Source organism: Orcinus orca, unplaced genomic scaffold (genome assembly GCF_937001465.1).
Source record: "Orcinus orca unplaced genomic scaffold, mOrcOrc1.1 scaffold_302, whole genome shotgun sequence".
In the NCBI taxonomy this organism is placed as follows: domain Eukaryota; kingdom Metazoa; phylum Chordata; class Mammalia; order Artiodactyla; family Delphinidae; genus Orcinus; species Orcinus orca.
The window spans coordinates 19,154-44,713 of NW_026043844.1; the positions used below are offsets into that span (position 1 = coordinate 19,154).

At 77.0% G+C, this 25,560-nt stretch overlaps 24 non-coding genes across 24 annotated transcripts; all 24 read left to right on the forward strand.

The window, feature by feature from the left end:
- The first annotated feature begins 666 nt into the window (after nt 1–666).
- LOC125963310 (5S ribosomal RNA) lies at nt 667–785 on the forward strand. Its single transcript, XR_007475135.1, has one exon. It is a non-coding gene; the product is annotated as a 5S ribosomal RNA (ribosomal RNA).
- A 926-nt stretch (nt 786–1,711) lies between these two features.
- On the forward strand, nt 1,712–1,830 carry LOC125963311 (5S ribosomal RNA). Its single transcript, XR_007475136.1, has one exon. It is a non-coding gene; the product is annotated as a 5S ribosomal RNA (ribosomal RNA).
- Nucleotides 1,831–2,756: 926 nt separating this feature from the next.
- Nucleotides 2,757–2,875, forward strand: LOC125963312 (5S ribosomal RNA). Its single transcript, XR_007475137.1, has one exon. It is a non-coding gene; the product is annotated as a 5S ribosomal RNA (ribosomal RNA).
- A 926-nt stretch (nt 2,876–3,801) lies between these two features.
- LOC125963313 (5S ribosomal RNA) lies at nt 3,802–3,920 on the forward strand. Its single transcript, XR_007475138.1, has one exon. It is a non-coding gene; the product is annotated as a 5S ribosomal RNA (ribosomal RNA).
- A 926-nt stretch (nt 3,921–4,846) lies between these two features.
- On the forward strand, nt 4,847–4,965 carry LOC125963314 (5S ribosomal RNA). The gene has a single exon (XR_007475139.1). It is a non-coding gene; the product is annotated as a 5S ribosomal RNA (ribosomal RNA).
- Nucleotides 4,966–5,891: 926 nt separating this feature from the next.
- On the forward strand, nt 5,892–6,010 carry LOC125963315 (5S ribosomal RNA). Its single transcript, XR_007475140.1, has one exon. It is a non-coding gene; the product is annotated as a 5S ribosomal RNA (ribosomal RNA).
- Nucleotides 6,011–6,944: 934 nt separating this feature from the next.
- LOC125963316 (5S ribosomal RNA) lies at nt 6,945–7,063 on the forward strand. Its single transcript, XR_007475141.1, has one exon. It is a non-coding gene; the product is annotated as a 5S ribosomal RNA (ribosomal RNA).
- A 926-nt stretch (nt 7,064–7,989) lies between these two features.
- Nucleotides 7,990–8,108, forward strand: LOC125963317 (5S ribosomal RNA). The gene has a single exon (XR_007475142.1). It is a non-coding gene; the product is annotated as a 5S ribosomal RNA (ribosomal RNA).
- A 926-nt stretch (nt 8,109–9,034) lies between these two features.
- Nucleotides 9,035–9,153, forward strand: LOC125963319 (5S ribosomal RNA). Its single transcript, XR_007475144.1, has one exon. It is a non-coding gene; the product is annotated as a 5S ribosomal RNA (ribosomal RNA).
- A 926-nt stretch (nt 9,154–10,079) lies between these two features.
- LOC125963320 (5S ribosomal RNA) lies at nt 10,080–10,198 on the forward strand. The gene has a single exon (XR_007475145.1). It is a non-coding gene; the product is annotated as a 5S ribosomal RNA (ribosomal RNA).
- Nucleotides 10,199–11,124: 926 nt separating this feature from the next.
- Nucleotides 11,125–11,243, forward strand: LOC125963321 (5S ribosomal RNA). The gene has a single exon (XR_007475146.1). It is a non-coding gene; the product is annotated as a 5S ribosomal RNA (ribosomal RNA).
- A 934-nt stretch (nt 11,244–12,177) lies between these two features.
- On the forward strand, nt 12,178–12,296 carry LOC125963322 (5S ribosomal RNA). Its single transcript, XR_007475147.1, has one exon. It is a non-coding gene; the product is annotated as a 5S ribosomal RNA (ribosomal RNA).
- Nucleotides 12,297–13,222: 926 nt separating this feature from the next.
- On the forward strand, nt 13,223–13,341 carry LOC125963323 (5S ribosomal RNA). Its single transcript, XR_007475148.1, has one exon. It is a non-coding gene; the product is annotated as a 5S ribosomal RNA (ribosomal RNA).
- Nucleotides 13,342–14,267: 926 nt separating this feature from the next.
- LOC125963324 (5S ribosomal RNA) lies at nt 14,268–14,386 on the forward strand. The gene has a single exon (XR_007475149.1). It is a non-coding gene; the product is annotated as a 5S ribosomal RNA (ribosomal RNA).
- Nucleotides 14,387–15,312: 926 nt separating this feature from the next.
- Nucleotides 15,313–15,431, forward strand: LOC125963325 (5S ribosomal RNA). Its single transcript, XR_007475150.1, has one exon. It is a non-coding gene; the product is annotated as a 5S ribosomal RNA (ribosomal RNA).
- A 926-nt stretch (nt 15,432–16,357) lies between these two features.
- LOC125963326 (5S ribosomal RNA) lies at nt 16,358–16,476 on the forward strand. Its single transcript, XR_007475151.1, has one exon. It is a non-coding gene; the product is annotated as a 5S ribosomal RNA (ribosomal RNA).
- Nucleotides 16,477–17,402: 926 nt separating this feature from the next.
- LOC125963327 (5S ribosomal RNA) lies at nt 17,403–17,521 on the forward strand. Its single transcript, XR_007475152.1, has one exon. It is a non-coding gene; the product is annotated as a 5S ribosomal RNA (ribosomal RNA).
- A 926-nt stretch (nt 17,522–18,447) lies between these two features.
- Nucleotides 18,448–18,566, forward strand: LOC125963328 (5S ribosomal RNA). The gene has a single exon (XR_007475153.1). It is a non-coding gene; the product is annotated as a 5S ribosomal RNA (ribosomal RNA).
- Nucleotides 18,567–19,500: 934 nt separating this feature from the next.
- Nucleotides 19,501–19,619, forward strand: LOC125963330 (5S ribosomal RNA). The gene has a single exon (XR_007475155.1). It is a non-coding gene; the product is annotated as a 5S ribosomal RNA (ribosomal RNA).
- Nucleotides 19,620–20,545: 926 nt separating this feature from the next.
- Nucleotides 20,546–20,664, forward strand: LOC125963331 (5S ribosomal RNA). The gene has a single exon (XR_007475156.1). It is a non-coding gene; the product is annotated as a 5S ribosomal RNA (ribosomal RNA).
- A 926-nt stretch (nt 20,665–21,590) lies between these two features.
- On the forward strand, nt 21,591–21,709 carry LOC125963332 (5S ribosomal RNA). The gene has a single exon (XR_007475157.1). It is a non-coding gene; the product is annotated as a 5S ribosomal RNA (ribosomal RNA).
- A 926-nt stretch (nt 21,710–22,635) lies between these two features.
- LOC125963333 (5S ribosomal RNA) lies at nt 22,636–22,754 on the forward strand. The gene has a single exon (XR_007475158.1). It is a non-coding gene; the product is annotated as a 5S ribosomal RNA (ribosomal RNA).
- Nucleotides 22,755–23,680: 926 nt separating this feature from the next.
- LOC125963334 (5S ribosomal RNA) lies at nt 23,681–23,799 on the forward strand. The gene has a single exon (XR_007475159.1). It is a non-coding gene; the product is annotated as a 5S ribosomal RNA (ribosomal RNA).
- A 926-nt stretch (nt 23,800–24,725) lies between these two features.
- On the forward strand, nt 24,726–24,844 carry LOC125963335 (5S ribosomal RNA). Its single transcript, XR_007475160.1, has one exon. It is a non-coding gene; the product is annotated as a 5S ribosomal RNA (ribosomal RNA).
- The last annotated feature ends 716 nt before the right edge of the window (nt 24,845–25,560 follow it).

Below are 25,560 nucleotides of genomic sequence, written 5' to 3' on the forward strand. Positions count from 1 at the left end.
CCCTCGACCTGCACCTGGCCGCCCCCACCGGCGCCCAGCCCCGGCGCCGCCACCTGTGTGCCGGTGTGTCCCTCCACAGCTCCCTCCGACAAAAGCCCCCCACCCCCACCCCGCCCCGCTGGCGTGTCACCGCGGCCGGGTGCGGGAGCGGGATCGAGGGCAGGGGCCGCTTCCCCGGGCCTGCCGGCCACCAGGGGCGGGGTCCTGAGCTCGGCGGGGGGTGTGGGGGCAAGGGTGGCCTTGCCGGGGCTGAGGGGCCGTGGCGACTCAATGGTGGCTCCCAGTGGCTTCGGGCCAGCTGCCGTCGGGCAGGAGGGCCGGCCCGGGCTGCGGCCGGGCTGCGCCTAGCGCCGCGTGGGCCGGCAGGGCCGATGCCCAAGGGACCGCGGGCCCCGGGCCCTGAAGCCTCCGGGGCCACGTCCCTGTGAGCGACGTGCGGGATCTTGGGCGGGGCGCCAAGCGCCGAAGGGTTTGCTGGGTCACGGCCGCCCTGGGCTGGGAGGTGGTCGCCAAACCCTCCGCCGCCGCCCGATACCCGAGACCTCCGTTCCCCCTGCCTGGGCGGGCGAGGGGGCCCTGCCGGGGCGGGCCGGCCGCCAGGCTGGCGTTAAGGCGCCAGCGCCAGCGAAACTGGGCCTCAAGAGGCAGCCCGCGGCCCCCGCCCCCGTCTACGGCCATACCACCCTGAACGCGCCCGATCTCGTCTGATCTCGGAAGCTAAGCAGGGTCGGGCCTGGTTAGTACTTGGATGGGAGACCGCCTGGGAATACCGGGTGCTGTAGGCTTTTTGCCTCCCGCTCCGCCCGCCTTCTCCTTTACTCGCCCGCGGCGGGGGCCGCCGGCTCCGCCCCCGCCGGGCCCCGCGGCAGGCCCCACCTCCTCAGGCCCCTCCCACCACGGCGCGCGCCGGCGGGGGCGCTCCCCGCCGGCCCGGCCGGCCAGAAGGCGGCCCTGGAAGGCAGCCGCACCCCAGACGCTCCCGGGGTGGCTGGCCCGGACCCAGACTCCGCCGCGGGCCCACTTGCCGTCCTTTCGGCCCGCGAGCCCCTCGACCTGCACCTGGCCGCCCCCACCGGCGCCCAGCCCCGGCGCCGCCACCTGTGTGCCGGTGTGTCCCTCCACAGCTCCCTCCGACAAAAGCCCCCCACCCCCACCCCGCCCCGCTGGCGTGTCACCGCGGCCGGGTGCGGGAGCGGGATCGAGGGCAGGGGCCGCTTCCCCGGGCCTGCCGGCCACCAGGGGCGGGGTCCTGAGCTCGGCGGGGGGTGTGGGGGCAAGGGTGGCCTTGCCGGGGCTGAGGGGCCGTGGCGACTCAATGGTGGCTCCCAGTGGCTTCGGGCCAGCTGCCGTCGGGCAGGAGGGCCGGCCCGGGCTGCGGCCGGGCTGCGCCTAGCGCCGCGTGGGCCGGCAGGGCCGATGCCCAAGGGACCGCGGGCCCCGGGCCCTGAAGCCTCCGGGGCCACGTCCCTGTGAGCGACGTGCGGGATCTTGGGCGGGGCGCCAAGCGCCGAAGGGTTTGCTGGGTCACGGCCGCCCTGGGCTGGGAGGTGGTCGCCAAACCCTCCGCCGCCGCCCGATACCCGAGACCTCCGTTCCCCCTGCCTGGGCGGGCGAGGGGGCCCTGCCGGGGCGGGCCGGCCGCCAGGCTGGCGTTAAGGCGCCAGCGCCAGCGAAACTGGGCCTCAAGAGGCAGCCCGCGGCCCCCGCCCCCGTCTACGGCCATACCACCCTGAACGCGCCCGATCTCGTCTGATCTCGGAAGCTAAGCAGGGTCGGGCCTGGTTAGTACTTGGATGGGAGACCGCCTGGGAATACCGGGTGCTGTAGGCTTTTTGCCTCCCGCTCCGCCCGCCTTCTCCTTTACTCGCCCGCGGCGGGGGCCGCCGGCTCCGCCCCCGCCGGGCCCCGCGGCAGGCCCCACCTCCTCAGGCCCCTCCCACCACGGCGCGCGCCGGCGGGGGCCCTCCCCGCCGGCCCGGCCGGCCAGAAGGCGGCCCTGGAAGGCAGCCGCACCCCAGACGCTCCCGGGGTGGCTGGCCCGGACCCAGACTCCGCCGCGGGCCCACTTGCCGTCCTTTCGGCCCGCGAGCCCCTCGACCTGCACCTGGCCGCCCCCACCGGCGCCCAGCCCCGGCGCCGCCACCTGTGTGCCGGTGTGTCCCTCCACAGCTCCCTCCGACAAAAGCCCCCCACCCCCACCCCGCCCCGCTGGCGTGTCACCGCGGCCGGGTGCGGGAGCGGGATCGAGGGCAGGGGCCGCTTCCCCGGGCCTGCCGGCCACCAGGGGCGGGGTCCTGAGCTCGGCGGGGGGTGTGGGGGCAAGGGTGGCCTTGCCGGGGCTGAGGGGCCGTGGCGACTCAATGGTGGCTCCCAGTGGCTTCGGGCCAGCTGCCGTCGGGCAGGAGGGCCGGCCCGGGCTGCGGCCGGGCTGCGCCTAGCGCCGCGTGGGCCGGCAGGGCCGATGCCCAAGGGACCGCGGGCCCCGGGCCCTGAAGCCTCCGGGGCCACGTCCCTGTGAGCGACGTGCGGGATCTTGGGCGGGGCGCCAAGCGCCGAAGGGTTTGCTGGGTCACGGCCGCCCTGGGCTGGGAGGTGGTCGCCAAACCCTCCGCCGCCGCCCGATACCCGAGACCTCCGTTCCCCCTGCCTGGGCGGGCGAGGGGGCCCTGCCGGGGCGGGCCGGCCGCCAGGCTGGCGTTAAGGCGCCAGCGCCAGCGAAACTGGGCCTCAAGAGGCAGCCCGCGGCCCCCGCCCCCGTCTACGGCCATACCACCCTGAACGCGCCCGATCTCGTCTGATCTCGGAAGCTAAGCAGGGTCGGGCCTGGTTAGTACTTGGATGGGAGACCGCCTGGGAATACCGGGTGCTGTAGGCTTTTTGCCTCCCGCTCCGCCCGCCTTCTCCTTTACTCGCCCGCGGCGGGGGCCGCCGGCTCCGCCCCCGCCGGGCCCCGCGGCAGGCCCCACCTCCTCAGGCCCCTCCCACCACGGCGCGCGCCGGCGGGGGCCCTCCCCGCCGGCCCGGCCGGCCAGAAGGCGGCCCTGGAAGGCAGCCGCACCCCAGACGCTCCCGGGGTGGCTGGCCCGGACCCAGACTCCGCCGCGGGCCCACTTGCCGTCCTTTCGGCCCGCGAGCCCCTCGACCTGCACCTGGCCGCCCCCACCGGCGCCCAGCCCCGGCGCCGCCACCTGTGTGCCGGTGTGTCCCTCCACAGCTCCCTCCGACAAAAGCCCCCCACCCCCACCCCGCCCCGCTGGCGTGTCACCGCGGCCGGGTGCGGGAGCGGGATCGAGGGCAGGGGCCGCTTCCCCGGGCCTGCCGGCCACCAGGGGCGGGGTCCTGAGCTCGGCGGGGGGTGTGGGGGCAAGGGTGGCCTTGCCGGGGCTGAGGGGCCGTGGCGACTCAATGGTGGCTCCCAGTGGCTTCGGGCCAGCTGCCGTCGGGCAGGAGGGCCGGCCCGGGCTGCGGCCGGGCTGCGCCTAGCGCCGCGTGGGCCGGCAGGGCCGATGCCCAAGGGACCGCGGGCCCCGGGCCCTGAAGCCTCCGGGGCCACGTCCCTGTGAGCGACGTGCGGGATCTTGGGCGGGGCGCCAAGCGCCGAAGGGTTTGCTGGGTCACGGCCGCCCTGGGCTGGGAGGTGGTCGCCAAACCCTCCGCCGCCGCCCGATACCCGAGACCTCCGTTCCCCCTGCCTGGGCGGGCGAGGGGGCCCTGCCGGGGCGGGCCGGCCGCCAGGCTGGCGTTAAGGCGCCAGCGCCAGCGAAACTGGGCCTCAAGAGGCAGCCCGCGGCCCCCGCCCCCGTCTACGGCCATACCACCCTGAACGCGCCCGATCTCGTCTGATCTCGGAAGCTAAGCAGGGTCGGGCCTGGTTAGTACTTGGATGGGAGACCGCCTGGGAATACCGGGTGCTGTAGGCTTTTTGCCTCCCGCTCCGCCCGCCTTCTCCTTTACTCGCCCGCGGCGGGGGCCGCCGGCTCCGCCCCCGCCGGGCCCCGCGGCAGGCCCCACCTCCTCAGGCCCCTCCCACCACGGCGCGCGCCGGCGGGGGCCCTCCCCGCCGGCCCGGCCGGCCAGAAGGCGGCCCTGGAAGGCAGCCGCACCCCAGACGCTCCCGGGGTGGCTGGCCCGGACCCAGACTCCGCCGCGGGCCCACTTGCCGTCCTTTCGGCCCGCGAGCCCCTCGACCTGCACCTGGCCGCCCCCACCGGCGCCCAGCCCCGGCGCCGCCACCTGTGTGCCGGTGTGTCCCTCCACAGCTCCCTCCGACAAAAGCCCCCCACCCCCACCCCGCCCCGCTGGCGTGTCACCGCGGCCGGGTGCGGGAGCGGGATCGAGGGCAGGGGCCGCTTCCCCGGGCCTGCCGGCCACCAGGGGCGGGGTCCTGAGCTCGGCGGGGGGTGTGGGGGCAAGGGTGGCCTTGCCGGGGCTGAGGGGCCGTGGCGACTCAATGGTGGCTCCCAGTGGCTTCGGGCCAGCTGCCGTCGGGCAGGAGGGCCGGCCCGGGCTGCGGCCGGGCTGCGCCTAGCGCCGCGTGGGCCGGCAGGGCCGATGCCCAAGGGACCGCGGGCCCCGGGCCCTGAAGCCTCCGGGGCCACGTCCCTGTGAGCGACGTGCGGGATCTTGGGCGGGGCGCCAAGCGCCGAAGGGTTTGCTGGGTCACGGCCGCCCTGGGCTGGGAGGTGGTCGCCAAACCCTCCGCCGCCGCCCGATACCCGAGACCTCCGTTCCCCCTGCCTGGGCGGGCGAGGGGGCCCTGCCGGGGCGGGCCGGCCGCCAGGCTGGCGTTAAGGCGCCAGCGCCAGCGAAACTGGGCCTCAAGAGGCAGCCCGCGGCCCCCGCCCCCGTCTACGGCCATACCACCCTGAACGCGCCCGATCTCGTCTGATCTCGGAAGCTAAGCAGGGTCGGGCCTGGTTAGTACTTGGATGGGAGACCGCCTGGGAATACCGGGTGCTGTAGGCTTTTTGCCTCCCGCTCCGCCCGCCTTCTCCTTTACTCGCCCGCGGCGGGGGCCGCCGGCTCCGCCCCCGCCGGGCCCCGCGGCAGGCCCCACCTCCTCAGGCCCCTCCCACCACGGCGCGCGCCGGCGGGGGCGCTCCCCGCCGGCCCGGCCGGCCAGAAGGCGGCCCTGGAAGGCAGCCGCACCCCAGACGCTCCCGGGGTGGCTGGCCCGGACCCAGACTCCGCCGCGGGCCCACTTGCCGTCCTTTCGGCCCGCGAGCCCCTCGACCTGCACCTGGCCGCCCCCACCGGCGCCCAGCCCCGGCGCCGCCACCTGTGTGCCGGTGTGTCCCTCCACAGCTCCCTCCGACAAAAGCCCCCCACCCCCACCCCGCCCCGCTGGCGTGTCACCGCGGCCGGGTGCGGGAGCGGGATCGAGGGCAGGGGCCGCTTCCCCGGGCCTGCCGGCCACCAGGGGCGGGGTCCTGAGCTCGGCGGGGGGTGTGGGGGCAAGGGTGGCCTTGCCGGGGCTGAGGGGCCGTGGCGACTCAATGGTGGCTCCCAGTGGCTTCGGGCCAGCTGCCGTCGGGCAGGAGGGCCGGCCCGGGCTGCGGCCGGGCTGCGCCTAGCGCCGCGTGGGCCGGCAGGGCCGATGCCCAAGGGACCGCGGGCCCCGGGCCCTGAAGCCTCCGGGGCCACGTCCCTGTGAGCGACGTGCGGGATCTTGGGCGGGGCGCCAAGCGCCGAAGGGTTTGCTGGGTCACGGCCGCCCTGGGCTGGGAGGTGGTCGCCAAACCCTCCGCCGCCGCCCGATACCCGAGACCTCCGTTCCCCCTGCCTGGGCGGGCGAGGGGGCCCTGCCGGGGCGGGCCGGCCGCCAGGCTGGCGTTAAGGCGCCAGCGCCAGCGAAACTGGGCCTCAAGAGGCAGCCCGCGGCCCCCGCCCCCGTCTACGGCCATACCACCCTGAACGCGCCCGATCTCGTCTGATCTCGGAAGCTAAGCAGGGTCGGGCCTGGTTAGTACTTGGATGGGAGACCGCCTGGGAATACCGGGTGCTGTAGGCTTTTTGCCTCCCGCTCCGCCCGCCTTCTCCTTTACTCGCCCGCGGCGGGGGCCGCCGGCTCCGCCCCCGCCGGACCCCGCGGCAGGCCCCACCTCCTCAGGCCCCTCCCACCACGGCGCGCGCCGGCGGGGGCGCTCCCCGCCGGCCCGGCCGGCCAGGCGGCCAGAAGGCGGCCCTGGAAGGCGGCCGCACCCCAGACGCTCCCGGGGTGGCTGGCCCGGACCCAGACTCCGCCGCGGGCCCACTTGCTGTCCTTTCGGCCCGCGAGCCCCTCGACCTGCACCTGGCCGCCCCCACCGGCGCCCAGCCCCGGCGCCGCCACCTGTGTGCCGGTGTGTCCCTCCACAGCTCCCTCCGACAAAAGCCCCCCACCCCCACCCCGCCCCTCTGGCGTGTCACCGCGGCCGGGTGCGGGAGCGGGATCGAGGGCAGGGGCCGCTTCCCCGGGCCTGCCGGCCACCAGGGGCGGGGTCCTGAGCTCGGCGGGGGGTGTGGGGGCAAGGGTGGCCTTGCCGGGGCTGAGGGGCCGTGGCGACTCAATGGTGGCTCCCAGTGGCTTCGGGCCAGCTGCTGTCGGGCAGGAGGGCCGGCCCGGGCTGCGGCCGGGCTGCGCCTCGCGCCGCGTGGGCCGGCAGGGCCGATGCCCAAGGGACCGCGGGCCCCGGGCCCTGAAGCCTCCGGGGCCACGTCCCTGTGAGCGACGTGCGGGATCTTGGGCGGGGCGCCAAGCGCCGAAGGGTTTGCTGGGTCACGGCCGCCCTGGGCTGGGAGGTGGTCGCCAAACCCTCCGCCGCCGCCCGATACCCGAGACCTCCGTTCCCCCTGCCTGGGCGGGCGAGGGGGCCCTGCCGGGGCGGGCCGGCCGCCAGGCTGGCGTTAAGGCGCCAGCGCCAGCGAAACTGGGCCTCAAGAGGCAGCCCGCGGCCCCCGCCCCCGTCTACGGCCATACCACCCTGAACGCGCCCGATCTCGTCTGATCTCGGAAGCTAAGCAGGGTCGGGCCTGGTTAGTACTTGGATGGGAGACCGCCTGGGAATACCGGGTGCTGTAGGCTTTTTGCCTCCCGCTCCGCCCGCCTTCTCCTTTACTCGCCCGCGGCGGGGGCCGCCGGCTCCGCCCCCGCCGGGCCCCGCGGCAGGCCCCACCTCCTCAGGCCCCTCCCACCACGGCGCGCGCCGGCGGGGGCGCTCCCCGCCGGCCCGGCCGGCCAGAAGGCGGCCCTGGAAGGCAGCCGCACCCCAGACGCTCCCGGGGTGGCTGGCCCGGACCCAGACTCCGCCGCGGGCCCACTTGCCGTCCTTTCGGCCCGCGAGCCCCTCGACCTGCACCTGGCCGCCCCCACCGGCGCCCAGCCCCGGCGCCGCCACCTGTGTGCCGGTGTGTCCCTCCACAGCTCCCTCCGACAAAAGCCCCCCACCCCCACCCCGCCCCGCTGGCGTGTCACCGCGGCCGGGTGCGGGAGCGGGATCGAGGGCAGGGGCCGCTTCCCCGGGCCTGCCGGCCACCAGGGGCGGGGTCCTGAGCTCGGCGGGGGGTGTGGGGGCAAGGGTGGCCTTGCCGGGGCTGAGGGGCCGTGGCGACTCAATGGTGGCTCCCAGTGGCTTCGGGCCAGCTGCCGTCGGGCAGGAGGGCCGGCCCGGGCTGCGGCCGGGCTGCGCCTAGCGCCGCGTGGGCCGGCAGGGCCGATGCCCAAGGGACCGCGGGCCCCGGGCCCTGAAGCCTCCGGGGCCACGTCCCTGTGAGCGACGTGCGGGATCTTGGGCGGGGCGCCAAGCGCCGAAGGGTTTGCTGGGTCACGGCCGCCCTGGGCTGGGAGGTGGTCGCCAAACCCTCCGCCGCCGCCCGATACCCGAGACCTCCGTTCCCCCTGCCTGGGCGGGCGAGGGGGCCCTGCCGGGGCGGGCCGGCCGCCAGGCTGGCGTTAAGGCGCCAGCGCCAGCGAAACTGGGCCTCAAGAGGCAGCCCGCGGCCCCCGCCCCCGTCTACGGCCATACCACCCTGAACGCGCCCGATCTCGTCTGATCTCGGAAGCTAAGCAGGGTCGGGCCTGGTTAGTACTTGGATGGGAGACCGCCTGGGAATACCGGGTGCTGTAGGCTTTTTGCCTCCCGCTCCGCCCGCCTTCTCCTTTACTCGCCCGCGGCGGGGGCCGCCGGCTCCGCCCCCGCCGGGCCCCGCGGCAGGCCCCACCTCCTCAGGCCCCTCCCACCACGGCGCGCGCCGGCGGGGGCGCTCCCCGCCGGCCCGGCCGGCCAGAAGGCGGCCCTGGAAGGCAGCCGCACCCCAGACGCTCCCGGGGTGGCTGGCCCGGACCCAGACTCCGCCGCGGGCCCACTTGCCGTCCTTTCGGCCCGCGAGCCCCTCGACCTGCACCTGGCCGCCCCCACCGGCGCCCAGCCCCGGCGCCGCCACCTGTGTGCCGGTGTGTCCCTCCACAGCTCCCTCCGACAAAAGCCCCCCACCCCCACCCCGCCCCGCTGGCGTGTCACCGCGGCCGGGTGCGGGAGCGGGATCGAGGGCAGGGGCCGCTTCCCCGGGCCTGCCGGCCACCAGGGGCGGGGTCCTGAGCTCGGCGGGGGGTGTGGGGGCAAGGGTGGCCTTGCCGGGGCTGAGGGGCCGTGGCGACTCAATGGTGGCTCCCAGTGGCTTCGGGCCAGCTGCCGTCGGGCAGGAGGGCCGGCCCGGGCTGCGGCCGGGCTGCGCCTAGCGCCGCGTGGGCCGGCAGGGCCGATGCCCAAGGGACCGCGGGCCCCGGGCCCTGAAGCCTCCGGGGCCACGTCCCTGTGAGCGACGTGCGGGATCTTGGGCGGGGCGCCAAGCGCCGAAGGGTTTGCTGGGTCACGGCCGCCCTGGGCTGGGAGGTGGTCGCCAAACCCTCCGCCGCCGCCCGATACCCGAGACCTCCGTTCCCCCTGCCTGGGCGGGCGAGGGGGCCCTGCCGGGGCGGGCCGGCCGCCAGGCTGGCGTTAAGGCGCCAGCGCCAGCGAAACTGGGCCTCAAGAGGCAGCCCGCGGCCCCCGCCCCCGTCTACGGCCATACCACCCTGAACGCGCCCGATCTCGTCTGATCTCGGAAGCTAAGCAGGGTCGGGCCTGGTTAGTACTTGGATGGGAGACCGCCTGGGAATACCGGGTGCTGTAGGCTTTTTGCCTCCCGCTCCGCCCGCCTTCTCCTTTACTCGCCCGCGGCGGGGGCCGCCGGCTCCGCCCCCGCCGGGCCCCGCGGCAGGCCCCACCTCCTCAGGCCCCTCCCACCACGGCGCGCGCCGGCGGGGGCCCTCCCCGCCGGCCCGGCCGGCCAGAAGGCGGCCCTGGAAGGCAGCCGCACCCCAGACGCTCCCGGGGTGGCTGGCCCGGACCCAGACTCCGCCGCGGGCCCACTTGCCGTCCTTTCGGCCCGCGAGCCCCTCGACCTGCACCTGGCCGCCCCCACCGGCGCCCAGCCCCGGCGCCGCCACCTGTGTGCCGGTGTGTCCCTCCACAGCTCCCTCCGACAAAAGCCCCCCACCCCCACCCCGCCCCGCTGGCGTGTCACCGCGGCCGGGTGCGGGAGCGGGATCGAGGGCAGGGGCCGCTTCCCCGGGCCTGCCGGCCACCAGGGGCGGGGTCCTGAGCTCGGCGGGGGGTGTGGGGGCAAGGGTGGCCTTGCCGGGGCTGAGGGGCCGTGGCGACTCAATGGTGGCTCCCAGTGGCTTCGGGCCAGCTGCCGTCGGGCAGGAGGGCCGGCCCGGGCTGCGGCCGGGCTGCGCCTAGCGCCGCGTGGGCCGGCAGGGCCGATGCCCAAGGGACCGCGGGCCCCGGGCCCTGAAGCCTCCGGGGCCACGTCCCTGTGAGCGACGTGCGGGATCTTGGGCGGGGCGCCAAGCGCCGAAGGGTTTGCTGGGTCACGGCCGCCCTGGGCTGGGAGGTGGTCGCCAAACCCTCCGCCGCCGCCCGATACCCGAGACCTCCGTTCCCCCTGCCTGGGCGGGCGAGGGGGCCCTGCCGGGGCGGGCCGGCCGCCAGGCTGGCGTTAAGGCGCCAGCGCCAGCGAAACTGGGCCTCAAGAGGCAGCCCGCGGCCCCCGCCCCCGTCTACGGCCATACCACCCTGAACGCGCCCGATCTCGTCTGATCTCGGAAGCTAAGCAGGGTCGGGCCTGGTTAGTACTTGGATGGGAGACCGCCTGGGAATACCGGGTGCTGTAGGCTTTTTGCCTCCCGCTCCGCCCGCCTTCTCCTTTACTCGCCCGCGGCGGGGGCCGCCGGCTCCGCCCCCGCCGGGCCCCGCGGCAGGCCCCACCTCCTCAGGCCCCTCCCACCACGGCGCGCGCCGGCGGGGGCGCTCCCCGCCGGCCCGGCCGGCCAGAAGGCGGCCCTGGAAGGCAGCCGCACCCCAGACGCTCCCGGGGTGGCTGGCCCGGACCCAGACTCCGCCGCGGGCCCACTTGCCGTCCTTTCGGCCCGCGAGCCCCTCGACCTGCACCTGGCCGCCCCCACCGGCGCCCAGCCCCGGCGCCGCCACCTGTGTGCCGGTGTGTCCCTCCACAGCTCCCTCCGACAAAAGCCCCCCACCCCCACCCCGCCCCGCTGGCGTGTCACCGCGGCCGGGTGCGGGAGCGGGATCGAGGGCAGGGGCCGCTTCCCCGGGCCTGCCGGCCACCAGGGGCGGGGTCCTGAGCTCGGCGGGGGGTGTGGGGGCAAGGGTGGCCTTGCCGGGGCTGAGGGGCCGTGGCGACTCAATGGTGGCTCCCAGTGGCTTCGGGCCAGCTGCCGTCGGGCAGGAGGGCCGGCCCGGGCTGCGGCCGGGCTGCGCCTAGCGCCGCGTGGGCCGGCAGGGCCGATGCCCAAGGGACCGCGGGCCCCGGGCCCTGAAGCCTCCGGGGCCACGTCCCTGTGAGCGACGTGCGGGATCTTGGGCGGGGCGCCAAGCGCCGAAGGGTTTGCTGGGTCACGGCCGCCCTGGGCTGGGAGGTGGTCGCCAAACCCTCCGCCGCCGCCCGATACCCGAGACCTCCGTTCCCCCTGCCTGGGCGGGCGAGGGGGCCCTGCCGGGGCGGGCCGGCCGCCAGGCTGGCGTTAAGGCGCCAGCGCCAGCGAAACTGGGCCTCAAGAGGCAGCCCGCGGCCCCCGCCCCCGTCTACGGCCATACCACCCTGAACGCGCCCGATCTCGTCTGATCTCGGAAGCTAAGCAGGGTCGGGCCTGGTTAGTACTTGGATGGGAGACCGCCTGGGAATACCGGGTGCTGTAGGCTTTTTGCCTCCCGCTCCGCCCGCCTTCTCCTTTACTCGCCCGCGGCGGGGGCCGCCGGCTCCGCCCCCGCCGGACCCCGCGGCAGGCCCCACCTCCTCAGGCCCCTCCCACCACGGCGCGCGCCGGCGGGGGCGCTCCCCGCCGGCCCGGCCGGCCAGGCGGCCAGAAGGCGGCCCTGGAAGGCGGCCGCACCCCAGACGCTCCCGGGGTGGCTGGCCCGGACCCAGACTCCGCCGCGGGCCCACTTGCTGTCCTTTCGGCCCGCGAGCCCCTCGACCTGCACCTGGCCGCCCCCACCGGCGCCCAGCCCCGGCGCCGCCACCTGTGTGCCGGTGTGTCCCTCCACAGCTCCCTCCGACAAAAGCCCCCCACCCCCACCCCGCCCCTCTGGCGTGTCACCGCGGCCGGGTGCGGGAGCGGGATCGAGGGCAGGGGCCGCTTCCCCGGGCCTGCCGGCCACCAGGGGCGGGGTCCTGAGCTCGGCGGGGGGTGTGGGGGCAAGGGTGGCCTTGCCGGGGCTGAGGGGCCGTGGCGACTCAATGGTGGCTCCCAGTGGCTTCGGGCCAGCTGCTGTCGGGCAGGAGGGCCGGCCCGGGCTGCGGCCGGGCTGCGCCTCGCGCCGCGTGGGCCGGCAGGGCCGATGCCCAAGGGACCGCGGGCCCCGGGCCCTGAAGCCTCCGGGGCCACGTCCCTGTGAGCGACGTGCGGGATCTTGGGCGGGGCGCCAAGCGCCGAAGGGTTTGCTGGGTCACGGCCGCCCTGGGCTGGGAGGTGGTCGCCAAACCCTCCGCCGCCGCCCGATACCCGAGACCTCCGTTCCCCCTGCCTGGGCGGGCGAGGGGGCCCTGCCGGGGCGGGCCGGCCGCCAGGCTGGCGTTAAGGCGCCAGCGCCAGCGAAACTGGGCCTCAAGAGGCAGCCCGCGGCCCCCGCCCCCGTCTACGGCCATACCACCCTGAACGCGCCCGATCTCGTCTGATCTCGGAAGCTAAGCAGGGTCGGGCCTGGTTAGTACTTGGATGGGAGACCGCCTGGGAATACCGGGTGCTGTAGGCTTTTTGCCTCCCGCTCCGCCCGCCTTCTCCTTTACTCGCCCGCGGCGGGGGCCGCCGGCTCCGCCCCCGCCGGGCCCCGCGGCAGGCCCCACCTCCTCAGGCCCCTCCCACCACGGCGCGCGCCGGCGGGGGCGCTCCCCGCCGGCCCGGCCGGCCAGAAGGCGGCCCTGGAAGGCAGCCGCACCCCAGACGCTCCCGGGGTGGCTGGCCCGGACCCAGACTCCGCCGCGGGCCCACTTGCCGTCCTTTCGGCCCGCGAGCCCCTCGACCTGCACCTGGCCGCCCCCACCGGCGCCCAGCCCCGGCGCCGCCACCTGTGTGCCGGTGTGTCCCTCCACAGCTCCCTCCGACAAAAGCCCCCCACCCCCACCCCGCCCCGCTGGCGTGTCACCGCGGCCGGGTGCGGGAGCGGGATCGAGGGCAGGGGCCGCTTCCCCGGGCCTGCCGGCCACCAGGGGCGGGGTCCTGAGCTCGGCGGGGGGTGTGGGGGCAAGGGTGGCCTTGCCGGGGCTGAGGGGCCGTGGCGACTCAATGGTGGCTCCCAGTGGCTTCGGGCCAGCTGCCGTCGGGCAGGAGGGCCGGCCCGGGCTGCGGCCGGGCTGCGCCTAGCGCCGCGTGGGCCGGCAGGGCCGATGCCCAAGGGACCGCGGGCCCCGGGCCCTGAAGCCTCCGGGGCCACGTCCCTGTGAGCGACGTGCGGGATCTTGGGCGGGGCGCCAAGCGCCGAAGGGTTTGCTGGGTCACGGCCGCCCTGGGCTGGGAGGTGGTCGCCAAACCCTCCGCCGCCGCCCGATACCCGAGACCTCCGTTCCCCCTGCCTGGGCGGGCGAGGGGGCCCTGCCGGGGCGGGCCGGCCGCCAGGCTGGCGTTAAGGCGCCAGCGCCAGCGAAACTGGGCCTCAAGAGGCAGCCCGCGGCCCCCGCCCCCGTCTACGGCCATACCACCCTGAACGCGCCCGATCTCGTCTGATCTCGGAAGCTAAGCAGGGTCGGGCCTGGTTAGTACTTGGATGGGAGACCGCCTGGGAATACCGGGTGCTGTAGGCTTTTTGCCTCCCGCTCCGCCCGCCTTCTCCTTTACTCGCCCGCGGCGGGGGCCGCCGGCTCCGCCCCCGCCGGGCCCCGCGGCAGGCCCCACCTCCTCAGGCCCCTCCCACCACGGCGCGCGCCGGCGGGGGCGCTCCCCGCCGGCCCGGCCGGCCAGAAGGCGGCCCTGGAAGGCAGCCGCACCCCAGACGCTCCCGGGGTGGCTGGCCCGGACCCAGACTCCGCCGCGGGCCCACTTGCCGTCCTTTCGGCCCGCGAGCCCCTCGACCTGCACCTGGCCGCCCCCACCGGCGCCCAGCCCCGGCGCCGCCACCTGTGTGCCGGTGTGTCCCTCCACAGCTCCCTCCGACAAAAGCCCCCCACCCCCACCCCGCCCCGCTGGCGTGTCACCGCGGCCGGGTGCGGGAGCGGGATCGAGGGCAGGGGCCGCTTCCCCGGGCCTGCCGGCCACCAGGGGCGGGGTCCTGAGCTCGGCGGGGGGTGTGGGGGCAAGGGTGGCCTTGCCGGGGCTGAGGGGCCGTGGCGACTCAATGGTGGCTCCCAGTGGCTTCGGGCCAGCTGCCGTCGGGCAGGAGGGCCGGCCCGGGCTGCGGCCGGGCTGCGCCTAGCGCCGCGTGGGCCGGCAGGGCCGATGCCCAAGGGACCGCGGGCCCCGGGCCCTGAAGCCTCCGGGGCCACGTCCCTGTGAGCGACGTGCGGGATCTTGGGCGGGGCGCCAAGCGCCGAAGGGTTTGCTGGGTCACGGCCGCCCTGGGCTGGGAGGTGGTCGCCAAACCCTCCGCCGCCGCCCGATACCCGAGACCTCCGTTCCCCCTGCCTGGGCGGGCGAGGGGGCCCTGCCGGGGCGGGCCGGCCGCCAGGCTGGCGTTAAGGCGCCAGCGCCAGCGAAACTGGGCCTCAAGAGGCAGCCCGCGGCCCCCGCCCCCGTCTACGGCCATACCACCCTGAACGCGCCCGATCTCGTCTGATCTCGGAAGCTAAGCAGGGTCGGGCCTGGTTAGTACTTGGATGGGAGACCGCCTGGGAATACCGGGTGCTGTAGGCTTTTTGCCTCCCGCTCCGCCCGCCTTCTCCTTTACTCGCCCGCGGCGGGGGCCGCCGGCTCCGCCCCCGCCGGGCCCCGCGGCAGGCCCCACCTCCTCAGGCCCCTCCCACCACGGCGCGCGCCGGCGGGGGCCCTCCCCGCCGGCCCGGCCGGCCAGAAGGCGGCCCTGGAAGGCAGCCGCACCCCAGACGCTCCCGGGGTGGCTGGCCCGGACCCAGACTCCGCCGCGGGCCCACTTGCCGTCCTTTCGGCCCGCGAGCCCCTCGACCTGCACCTGGCCGCCCCCACCGGCGCCCAGCCCCGGCGCCGCCACCTGTGTGCCGGTGTGTCCCTCCACAGCTCCCTCCGACAAAAGCCCCCCACCCCCACCCCGCCCCGCTGGCGTGTCACCGCGGCCGGGTGCGGGAGCGGGATCGAGGGCAGGGGCCGCTTCCCCGGGCCTGCCGGCCACCAGGGGCGGGGTCCTGAGCTCGGCGGGGGGTGTGGGGGCAAGGGTGGCCTTGCCGGGGCTGAGGGGCCGTGGCGACTCAATGGTGGCTCCCAGTGGCTTCGGGCCAGCTGCCGTCGGGCAGGAGGGCCGGCCCGGGCTGCGGCCGGGCTGCGCCTAGCGCCGCGTGGGCCGGCAGGGCCGATGCCCAAGGGACCGCGGGCCCCGGGCCCTGAAGCCTCCGGGGCCACGTCCCTGTGAGCGACGTGCGGGATCTTGGGCGGGGCGCCAAGCGCCGAAGGGTTTGCTGGGTCACGGCCGCCCTGGGCTGGGAGGTGGTCGCCAAACCCTCCGCCGCCGCCCGATACCCGAGACCTCCGTTCCCCCTGCCTGGGCGGGCGAGGGGGCCCTGCCGGGGCGGGCCGGCCGCCAGGCTGGCGTTAAGGCGCCAGCGCCAGCGAAACTGGGCCTCAAGAGGCAGCCCGCGGCCCCCGCCCCCGTCTACGGCCATACCACCCTGAACGCGCCCGATCTCGTCTGATCTCGGAAGCTAAGCAGGGTCGGGCCTGGTTAGTACTTGGATGGGAGACCGCCTGGGAATACCGGGTGCTGTAGGCTTTTTGCCTCCCGCTCCGCCCGCCTTCTCCTTTACTCGCCCGCGGCGGGGGCCGCCGGCTCCGCCCCCGCCGGGCCCCGCGGCAGGCCCCACCTCCTCAGGCCCCTCCCACCACGGCGCGCGCCGGCGGGGGCCCTCCCCGCCGGCCCGGCCGGCCAGAAGGCGGCCCTGGAAGGCAGCCGCACCCCAGACGCTCCCGGGGTGGCTGGCCCGGACCCAGACTCCGCCGCGGGCCCACTTGCCGTCCTTTCGGCCCGCGAGCCCCTCGACCTGCACCTGGCCGCCCCCACCGGCGCCCAGCCCCGGCGCCGCCACCTGTGTGCCGGTGTGTCCCTCCACAGCTCCCTCCGACAAAAGCCCCCCACCCCCACCCCGCCCCGCTGGCGTGTCACCGCGGCCGGGTGCGGGAGCGGGATCGAGGGCAGGGGCCGCTTCCCCGGGCCTGCCGGCCACCAGGGGCGGGGTCCTGAGCTCGGCGGGGGGTGTGGGGGCAAGGGTGGCCTTGCCGGGGCTGAGGGGCCGTGGCGACTCAATGGTGGCTCCCAGTGGCTTCGGGCCAGCTGCCGTCGGGCAGGAGGGCCGGCCCGGGCTGCGGCCGGGCTGCGCCTAGCGCCGCGTGGGCCGGCAGGGCCGATGCCCAAGGGACCGCGGGCCCCGGGCCCTGAAGCCTCCGGGGCCACGTCCCTGTGAGCGACGTGCGGGATCTTGGGCGGGGCGCCAAGCGCCGAAGGGTTTGCTGGGTCACGGCCGCCCTGGGCTGGGAGGTGGTCGCCAAACCCTCCGCCGCCGCCCGATACCCGAGACCTCCGTTCCCCCTGCCTGGGCGGGCGAGGGGGCCCTGCCGGGGCGGGCCGGCCGCCAGGCTGGCGTTAAGGCGCCAGCGCCAGCGAAACTGGGCCTCAAGAGGCAGCCCGCGGCCCCCGCCCCCGTCTACGGCCATACCACCCTGAACGCGCCCGATCTCGTCTGATCTCGGAAGCTAAGCAGGGTCGGGCCTGGTTAGTACTTGGATGGGAGACCGCCTGGGAATACCGGGTGCTGTAGGCTTTTTGCCTCCCGCTCCGCCCGCCTTCTCCTTTACTCGCCCGCGGCGGGGGCCGCCGGCTCCGCCCCCGCCGGGCCCCGCGGCAGGCCCCACCTCCTCAGGCCCCTCCCACCACGGCGCGCGCCGGCGGGGGCCCTCCCCGCCGGCCCGGCCGGCCAGAAGGCGGCCCTGGAAGGCAGCCGCACCCCAGACGCTCCCGGGGTGGCTGGCCCGGACCCAGACTCCGCCGCGGGCCCACTTGCCGTCCTTTCGGCCCGCGAGCCCCTCGACCTGCACCTGGCCGCCCCCACCGGCGCCCAGCCCCGGCGCCGCCACCTGTGTGCCGGTGTGTCCCTCCACAGCTCCCTCCGACAAAAGCCCCCCACCCCCACCCCGCCCCGCTGGCGTGTCACCGCGGCCGGGTGCGGGAGCGGGATCGAGGGCAGGGGCCGCTTCCCCGGGCCTGCCGGCCACCAGGGGCGGGGTCCTGAGCTCGGCGGGGGGTGTGGGGGCAAGGGTGGCCTTGCCGGGGCTGAGGGGCCGTGGCGACTCAATGGTGGCTCCCAGTGGCTTCGGGCCAGCTGCCGTCGGGCAGGAGGGCCGGCCCGGGCTGCGGCCGGGCTGCGCCTAGCGCCGCGTGGGCCGGCAGGGCCGATGCCCAAGGGACCGCGGGCCCCGGGCCCTGAAGCCTCCGGGGCCACGTCCCTGTGAGCGACGTGCGGGATCTTGGGCGGGGCGCCAAGCGCCGAAGGGTTTGCTGGGTCACGGCCGCCCTGGGCTGGGAGGTGGTCGCCAAACCCTCCGCCGCCGCCCGATACCCGAGACCTCCGTTCCCCCTGCCTGGGCGGGCGAGGGGGCCCTGCCGGGGCGGGCCGGCCGCCAGGCTGGCGTTAAGGCGCCAGCGCCAGCGAAACTGGGCCTCAAGAGGCAGCCCGCGGCCCCCGCCCCCGTCTACGGCCATACCACCCTGAACGCGCCCGATCTCGTCTGATCTCGGAAGCTAAGCAGGGTCGGGCCTGGTTAGTACTTGGATGGGAGACCGCCTGGGAATACCGGGTGCTGTAGGCTTTTTGCCTCCCGCTCCGCCCGCCTTCTCCTTTACTCGCCCGCGGCGGGGGCCGCCGGCTCCGCCCCCGCCGGGCCCCGCGGCAGGCCCCACCTCCTCAGGCCCCTCCCACCACGGCGCGCGCCGGCGGGGGCGCTCCCCGCCGGCCCGGCCGGCCAGAAGGCGGCCCTGGAAGGCAGCCGCACCCCAGACGCTCCCGGGGTGGCTGGCCCGGACCCAGACTCCGCCGCGGGCCCACTTGCCGTCCTTTCGGCCCGCGAGCCCCTCGACCTGCACCTGGCCGCCCCCACCGGCGCCCAGCCCCGGCGCCGCCACCTGTGTGCCGGTGTGTCCCTCCACAGCTCCCTCCGACAAAAGCCCCCCACCCCCACCCCGCCCCGCTGGCGTGTCACCGCGGCCGGGTGCGGGAGCGGGATCGAGGGCAGGGGCCGCTTCCCCGGGCCTGCCGGCCACCAGGGGCGGGGTCCTGAGCTCGGCGGGGGGTGTGGGGGCAAGGGTGGCCTTGCCGGGGCTGAGGGGCCGTGGCGACTCAATGGTGGCTCCCAGTGGCTTCGGGCCAGCTGCCGTCGGGCAGGAGGGCCGGCCCGGGCTGCGGCCGGGCTGCGCCTAGCGCCGCGTGGGCCGGCAGGGCCGATGCCCAAGGGACCGCGGGCCCCGGGCCCTGAAGCCTCCGGGGCCACGTCCCTGTGAGCGACGTGCGGGATCTTGGGCGGGGCGCCAAGCGCCGAAGGGTTTGCTGGGTCACGGCCGCCCTGGGCTGGGAGGTGGTCGCCAAACCCTCCGCCGCCGCCCGATACCCGAGACCTCCGTTCCCCCTGCCTGGGCGGGCGAGGGGGCCCTGCCGGGGCGGGCCGGCCGCCAGGCTGGCGTTAAGGCGCCAGCGCCAGCGAAACTGGGCCTCAAGAGGCAGCCCGCGGCCCCCGCCCCCGTCTACGGCCATACCACCCTGAACGCGCCCGATCTCGTCTGATCTCGGAAGCTAAGCAGGGTCGGGCCTGGTTAGTACTTGGATGGGAGACCGCCTGGGAATACCGGGTGCTGTAGGCTTTTTGCCTCCCGCTCCGCCCGCCTTCTCCTTTACTCGCCCGCGGCGGGGGCCGCCGGCTCCGCCCCCGCCGGACCCCGCGGCAGGCCCCACCTCCTCAGGCCCCTCCCACCACGGCGCGCGCCGGCGGGGGCGCTCCCCGCCGGCCCGGCCGGCCAGGCGGCCAGAAGGCGGCCCTGGAAGGCGGCCGCACCCCAGACGCTCCCGGGGTGGCTGGCCCGGACCCAGACTCCGCCGCGGGCCCACTTGCTGTCCTTTCGGCCCGCGAGCCCCTCGACCTGCACCTGGCCGCCCCCACCGGCGCCCAGCCCCGGCGCCGCCACCTGTGTGCCGGTGTGTCCCTCCACAGCTCCCTCCGACAAAAGCCCCCCACCCCCACCCCGCCCCTCTGGCGTGTCACCGCGGCCGGGTGCGGGAGCGGGATCGAGGGCAGGGGCCGCTTCCCCGGGCCTGCCGGCCACCAGGGGCGGGGTCCTGAGCTCGGCGGGGGGTGTGGGGGCAAGGGTGGCCTTGCCGGGGCTGAGGGGCCGTGGCGACTCAATGGTGGCTCCCAGTGGCTTCGGGCCAGCTGCTGTCGGGCAGGAGGGCCGGCCCGGGCTGCGGCCGGGCTGCGCCTCGCGCCGCGTGGGCCGGCAGGGCCGATGCCCAAGGGACCGCGGGCCCCGGGCCCTGAAGCCTCCGGGGCCACGTCCCTGTGAGCGACGTGCGGGATCTTGGGCGGGGCGCCAAGCGCCGAAGGGTTTGCTGGGTCACGGCCGCCCTGGGCTGGGAGGTGGTCGCCAAACCCTCCGCCGCCGCCCGATACCCGAGACCTCCGTTCCCCCTGCCTGGGCGGGCGAGGGGGCCCTGCCGGGGCGGGCCGGCCGCCAGGCTGGCGTTAAGGCGCCAGCGCCAGCGAAACTGGGCCTCAAGAGGCAGCCCGCGGCCCCCGCCCCCGTCTACGGCCATACCACCCTGAACGCGCCCGATCTCGTCTGATCTCGGAAGCTAAGCAGGGTCGGGCCTGGTTAGTACTTGGATGGGAGACCGCCTGGGAATACCGGGTGCTGTAGGCTTTTTGCCTCCCGCTCCGCCCGCCTTCTCCTTTACTCGCCCGCGGCGGGGGCCGCCGGCTCCGCCCCCGCCGGGCCCCGCGGCAGGCCCCACCTCCTCAGGCCCCTCCCACCACGGCGCGCGCCGGCGGGGGCGCTCCCCGCCGGCCCGGCCGGCCAGAAGGCGGCCCTGGAAGGCAGCCGCACCCCAGACGCTCCCGGGGTGGCTGGCCCGGACCCAGACTCCGCCGCGGGCCCACTTGCCGTCCTTTCGGCCCGCGAGCCCCTCGACCTGCACCTGGCCGCCCCCACCGGCGCCCAGCCCCGGCGCCGCCACCTGTGTGCCGGTGTGTCCCTCCACAGCTCCCTCCGACAAAAGCCCCCCACCCCCACCCCGCCCCGCTGGCGTGTCACCGCGGCCGGGTGCGGGAGCGGGATCGAGGGCAGGGGCCGCTTCCCCGGGCCTGCCGGCCACCAGGGGCGGGGTCCTGAGCTCGGCGGGGGGTGTGGGGGCAAGGGTGGCCTTGCCGGGGCTGAGGGGCCGTGGCGACTCAATGGTGGCTCCCAGTGGCTTCGGGCCAGCTGCCGTCGGGCAGGAGGGCCGGCCCGGGCTGCGGCCGGGCTGCGCCTAGCGCCGCGTGGGCCGGCAGGGCCGATGCCCAAGGGACCGCGGGCCCCGGGCCCTGAAGCCTCCGGGGCCACGTCCCTGTGAGCGACGTGCGGGATCTTGGGCGGGGCGCCAAGCGCCGAAGGGTTTGCTGGGTCACGGCCGCCCTGGGCTGGGAGGTGGTCGCCAAACCCTCCGCCGCCGCCCGATACCCGAGACCTCCGTTCCCCCTGCCTGGGCGGGCGAGGGGGCCCTGCCGGGGCGGGCCGGCCGCCAGGCTGGCGTTAAGGCGCCAGCGCCAGCGAAACTGGGCCTCAAGAGGCAGCCCGCGGCCCCCGCCCCCGTCTACGGCCATACCACCCTGAACGCGCCCGATCTCGTCTGATCTCGGAAGCTAAGCAGGGTCGGGCCTGGTTAGTACTTGGATGGGAGACCGCCTGGGAATACCGGGTGCTGTAGGCTTTTTGCCTCCCGCTCCGCCCGCCTTCTCCTTTACTCGCCCGCGGCGGGGGCCGCCGGCTCCGCCCCCGCCGGGCCCCGCGGCAGGCCCCACCTCCTCAGGCCCCTCCCACCACGGCGCGCGCCGGCGGGGGCGCTCCCCGCCGGCCCGGCCGGCCAGAAGGCGGCCCTGGAAGGCAGCCGCACCCCAGACGCTCCCGGGGTGGCTGGCCCGGACCCAGACTCCGCCGCGGGCCCACTTGCCGTCCTTTCGGCCCGCGAGCCCCTCGACCTGCACCTGGCCGCCCCCACCGGCGCCCAGCCCCGGCGCCGCCACCTGTGTGCCGGTGTGTCCCTCCACAGCTCCCTCCGACAAAAGCCCCCCACCCCCACCCCGCCCCGCTGGCGTGTCACCGCGGCCGGGTGCGGGAGCGGGATCGAGGGCAGGGGCCGCTTCCCCGGGCCTGCCGGCCACCAGGGGCGGGGTCCTGAGCTCGGCGGGGGGTGTGGGGGCAAGGGTGGCCTTGCCGGGGCTGAGGGGCCGTGGCGACTCAATGGTGGCTCCCAGTGGCTTCGGGCCAGCTGCCGTCGGGCAGGAGGGCCGGCCCGGGCTGCGGCCGGGCTGCGCCTAGCGCCGCGTGGGCCGGCAGGGCCGATGCCCAAGGGACCGCGGGCCCCGGGCCCTGAAGCCTCCGGGGCCACGTCCCTGTGAGCGACGTGCGGGATCTTGGGCGGGGCGCCAAGCGCCGAAGGGTTTGCTGGGTCACGGCCGCCCTGGGCTGGGAGGTGGTCGCCAAACCCTCCGCCGCCGCCCGATACCCGAGACCTCCGTTCCCCCTGCCTGGGCGGGCGAGGGGGCCCTGCCGGGGCGGGCCGGCCGCCAGGCTGGCGTTAAGGCGCCAGCGCCAGCGAAACTGGGCCTCAAGAGGCAGCCCGCGGCCCCCGCCCCCGTCTACGGCCATACCACCCTGAACGCGCCCGATCTCGTCTGATCTCGGAAGCTAAGCAGGGTCGGGCCTGGTTAGTACTTGGATGGGAGACCGCCTGGGAATACCGGGTGCTGTAGGCTTTTTGCCTCCCGCTCCGCCCGCCTTCTCCTTTACTCGCCCGCGGCGGGGGCCGCCGGCTCCGCCCCCGCCGGGCCCCGCGGCAGGCCCCACCTCCTCAGGCCCCTCCCACCACGGCGCGCGCCGGCGGGGGCCCTCCCCGCCGGCCCGGCCGGCCAGAAGGCGGCCCTGGAAGGCAGCCGCACCCCAGACGCTCCCGGGGTGGCTGGCCCGGACCCAGACTCCGCCGCGGGCCCACTTGCCGTCCTTTCGGCCCGCGAGCCCCTCGACCTGCACCTGGCCGCCCCCACCGGCGCCCAGCCCCGGCGCCGCCACCTGTGTGCCGGTGTGTCCCTCCACAGCTCCCTCCGACAAAAGCCCCCCACCCCCACCCCGCCCCGCTGGCGTGTCACCGCGGCCGGGTGCGGGAGCGGGATCGAGGGCAGGGGCCGCTTCCCCGGGCCTGCCGGCCACCAGGGGCGGGGTCCTGAGCTCGGCGGGGGGTGTGGGGGCAAGGGTGGCCTTGCCGGGGCTGAGGGGCCGTGGCGACTCAATGGTGGCTCCCAGTGGCTTCGGGCCAGCTGCCGTCGGGCAGGAGGGCCGGCCCGGGCTGCGGCCGGGCTGCGCCTAGCGCCGCGTGGGCCGGCAGGGCCGATGCCCAAGGGACCGCGGGCCCCGGGCCCTGAAGCCTCCGGGGCCACGTCCCTGTGAGCGACGTGCGGGATCTTGGGCGGGGCGCCAAGCGCCGAAGGGTTTGCTGGGTCACGGCCGCCCTGGGCTGGGAGGTGGTCGCCAAACCCTCCGCCGCCGCCCGATACCCGAGACCTCCGTTCCCCCTGCCTGGGCGGGCGAGGGGGCCCTGCCGGGGCGGGCCGGCCGCCAGGCTGGCGTTAAGGCGCCAGCGCCAGCGAAACTGGGCCTCAAGAGGCAGCCCGCGGCCCCCGCCCCCGTCTACGGCCATACCACCCTGAACGCGCCCGATCTCGTCTGATCTCGGAAGCTAAGCAGGGTCGGGCCTGGTTAGTACTTGGATGGGAGACCGCCTGGGAATACCGGGTGCTGTAGGCTTTTTGCCTCCCGCTCCGCCCGCCTTCTCCTTTACTCGCCCGCGGCGGGGGCCGCCGGCTCCGCCCCCGCCGGGCCCCGCGGCAGGCCCCACCTCCTCAGGCCCCTCCCACCACGGCGCGCGCCGGCGGGGGCCCTCCCCGCCGGCCCGGCCGGCCAGAAGGCGGCCCTGGAAGGCAGCCGCACCCCAGACGCTCCCGGGGTGGCTGGCCCGGACCCAGACTCCGCCGCGGGCCCACTTGCCGTCCTTTCGGCCCGCGAGCCCCTCGACCTGCACCTGGCCGCCCCCACCGGCGCCCAGCCCCGGCGCCGCCACCTGTGTGCCGGTGTGTCCCTCCACAGCTCCCTCCGACAAAAGCCCCCCACCCCCACCCCGCCCCGCTGGCGTGTCACCGCGGCCGGGTGCGGGAGCGGGATCGAGGGCAGGGGCCGCTTCCCCGGGCCTGCCGGCCACCAGGGGCGGGGTCCTGAGCTCGGCGGGGGGTGTGGGGGCAAGGGTGGCCTTGCCGGGGCTGAGGGGCCGTGGCGACTCAATGGTGGCTCCCAGTGGCTTCGGGCCAGCTGCCGTCGGGCAGGAGGGCCGGCCCGGGCTGCGGCCGGGCTGCGCCTAGCGCCGCGTGGGCCGGCAGGGCCGATGCCCAAGGGACCGCGGGCCCCGGGCCCTGAAGCCTCCGGGGCCACGTCCCTGTGAGCGACGTGCGGGATCTTGGGCGGGGCGCCAAGCGCCGAAGGGTTTGCTGGGTCACGGCCGCCCTGGGCTGGGAGGTGGTCGCCAAACCCTCCGCCGCCGCCCGATACCCGAGACCTCCGTTCCCCCTGCCTGGGCGGGCGAGGGGGCCCTGCCGGGGCGGGCCGGCCGCCAGGCTGGCGTTAAGGCGCCAGCGCCAGCGAAACTGGGCCTCAAGAGGCAGCCCGCGGCCCCCGCCCCCGTCTACGGCCATACCACCCTGAACGCGCCCGATCTCGTCTGATCTCGGAAGCTAAGCAGGGTCGGGCCTGGTTAGTACTTGGATGGGAGACCGCCTGGGAATACCGGGTGCTGTAGGCTTTTTGCCTCCCGCTCCGCCCGCCTTCTCCTTTACTCGCCCGCGGCGGGGGCCGCCGGCTCCGCCCCCGCCGGGCCCCGCGGCAGGCCCCACCTCCTCAGGCCCCTCCCACCACGGCGCGCGCCGGCGGGGGCGCTCCCCGCCGGCCCGGCCGGCCAGAAGGCGGCCCTGGAAGGCAGCCGCACCCCAGACGCTCCCGGGGTGGCTGGCCCGGACCCAGACTCCGCCGCGGGCCCACTTGCCGTCCTTTCGGCCCGCGAGCCCCTCGACCTGCACCTGGCCGCCCCCACCGGCGCCCAGCCCCGGCGCCGCCACCTGTGTGCCGGTGTGTCCCTCCACAGCTCCCTCCGACAAAAGCCCCCCACCCCCACCCCGCCCCGCTGGCGTGTCACCGCGGCCGGGTGCGGGAGCGGGATCGAGGGCAGGGGCCGCTTCCCCGGGCCTGCCGGCCACCAGGGGCGGGGTCCTGAGCTCGGCGGGGGGTGTGGGGGCAAGGGTGGCCTTGCCGGGGCTGAGGGGCCGTGGCGACTCAATGGTGGCTCCCAGTGGCTTCAGGCCAGCTGCCGTCGGGCAGGAGGGCCGGCCCGGGCTGCGGCCGGGCTGCGCCTAGCGCCGCGTGGGCCGGCAGGGCCGATGCCCAAGGGACCGCGGGCCCCGGGCCCTGAAGCCTCCGGGGCCACGTCCCTGTGAGCGACGTGCGGGATCTTGGGCGGGGCGCCAAGCGCCGAAGGGTTTGCTGGGTCACGGCCGCCCTGGGCTGGGAGGTGGTCGCCAAACCCTCCGCCGCCGCCCGATACCCGAGACCTCCGTTCCCCCTGCCTGGGCGGGCGAGGGGGCCCTGCCGGGGCGGGCCGGCCGCCAGGCTGGCGTTAAGGCGCCAGCGCCAGCGAAACTGGGCCTCAAGAGGCAGCCCGCGGCCCCCGCCCCCGTCTACGGCCATACCACCCTGAACGCGCCCGATCTCGTCTGATCTCGGAAGCTAAGCAGGGTCGGGCCTGGTTAGTACTTGGATGGGAGACCGCCTGGGAATACCGGGTGCTGTAGGCTTTTTGCCTCCCGCTCCGCCCGCCTTCTCCTTTACTCGCCCGCGGCGGGGGCCGCCGGCTCCGCCCCCGCCGGGCCCCGCGGCAGGCCCCACCTCCTCAGGCCCCTCCCACCACGGCGCGCGCCGGCGGGGGCCCTCCCCGCCGGCCCGGCCGGCCAGAAGGCGGCCCTGGAAGGCAGCCGCACCCCAGACGCTCCCGGGGTGGCTGGCCCGGACCCAGACTCCGCCGCGGGCCCACTTGCCGTCCTTTCGGCCCGCGAGCCCCTCGACCTGCACCTGGCCGCCCCCACCGGCGCCCAGCCCCGGCGCCGCCACCTGTGTGCCGGTGTGTCCCTCCACAGCTCCCTCCGACAAAAGCCCCCCACCCCCACCCCGCCCCGCTGGCGTGTCACCGCGGCCGGGTGCGGGAGCGGGATCGAGGGCAGGGGCCGCTTCCCCGGGCCTGCCGGCCACCAGGGGCGGGGTCCTGAGCTCGGCGGGGGGTGTGGGGGCAAGGGTGGCCTTGCCGGGGCTGAGGGGCCGTGGCGACTCAATGGTGGCTCCCAGTGGCTTCGGGCCAGCTGCCGTCGGGCAGGAGGGCCGGCCCGGGCTGCGGCCGGGCTGCGCCTAGCGCCGCGTGGGCCGGCAGGGCCGATGCCCAAGGGACCGCGGGCCCCGGGCCCTGAAGCCTCCGGGGCCACGTCCCTGTGAGCGACGTGCGGGATCTTGGGCGGGGCGC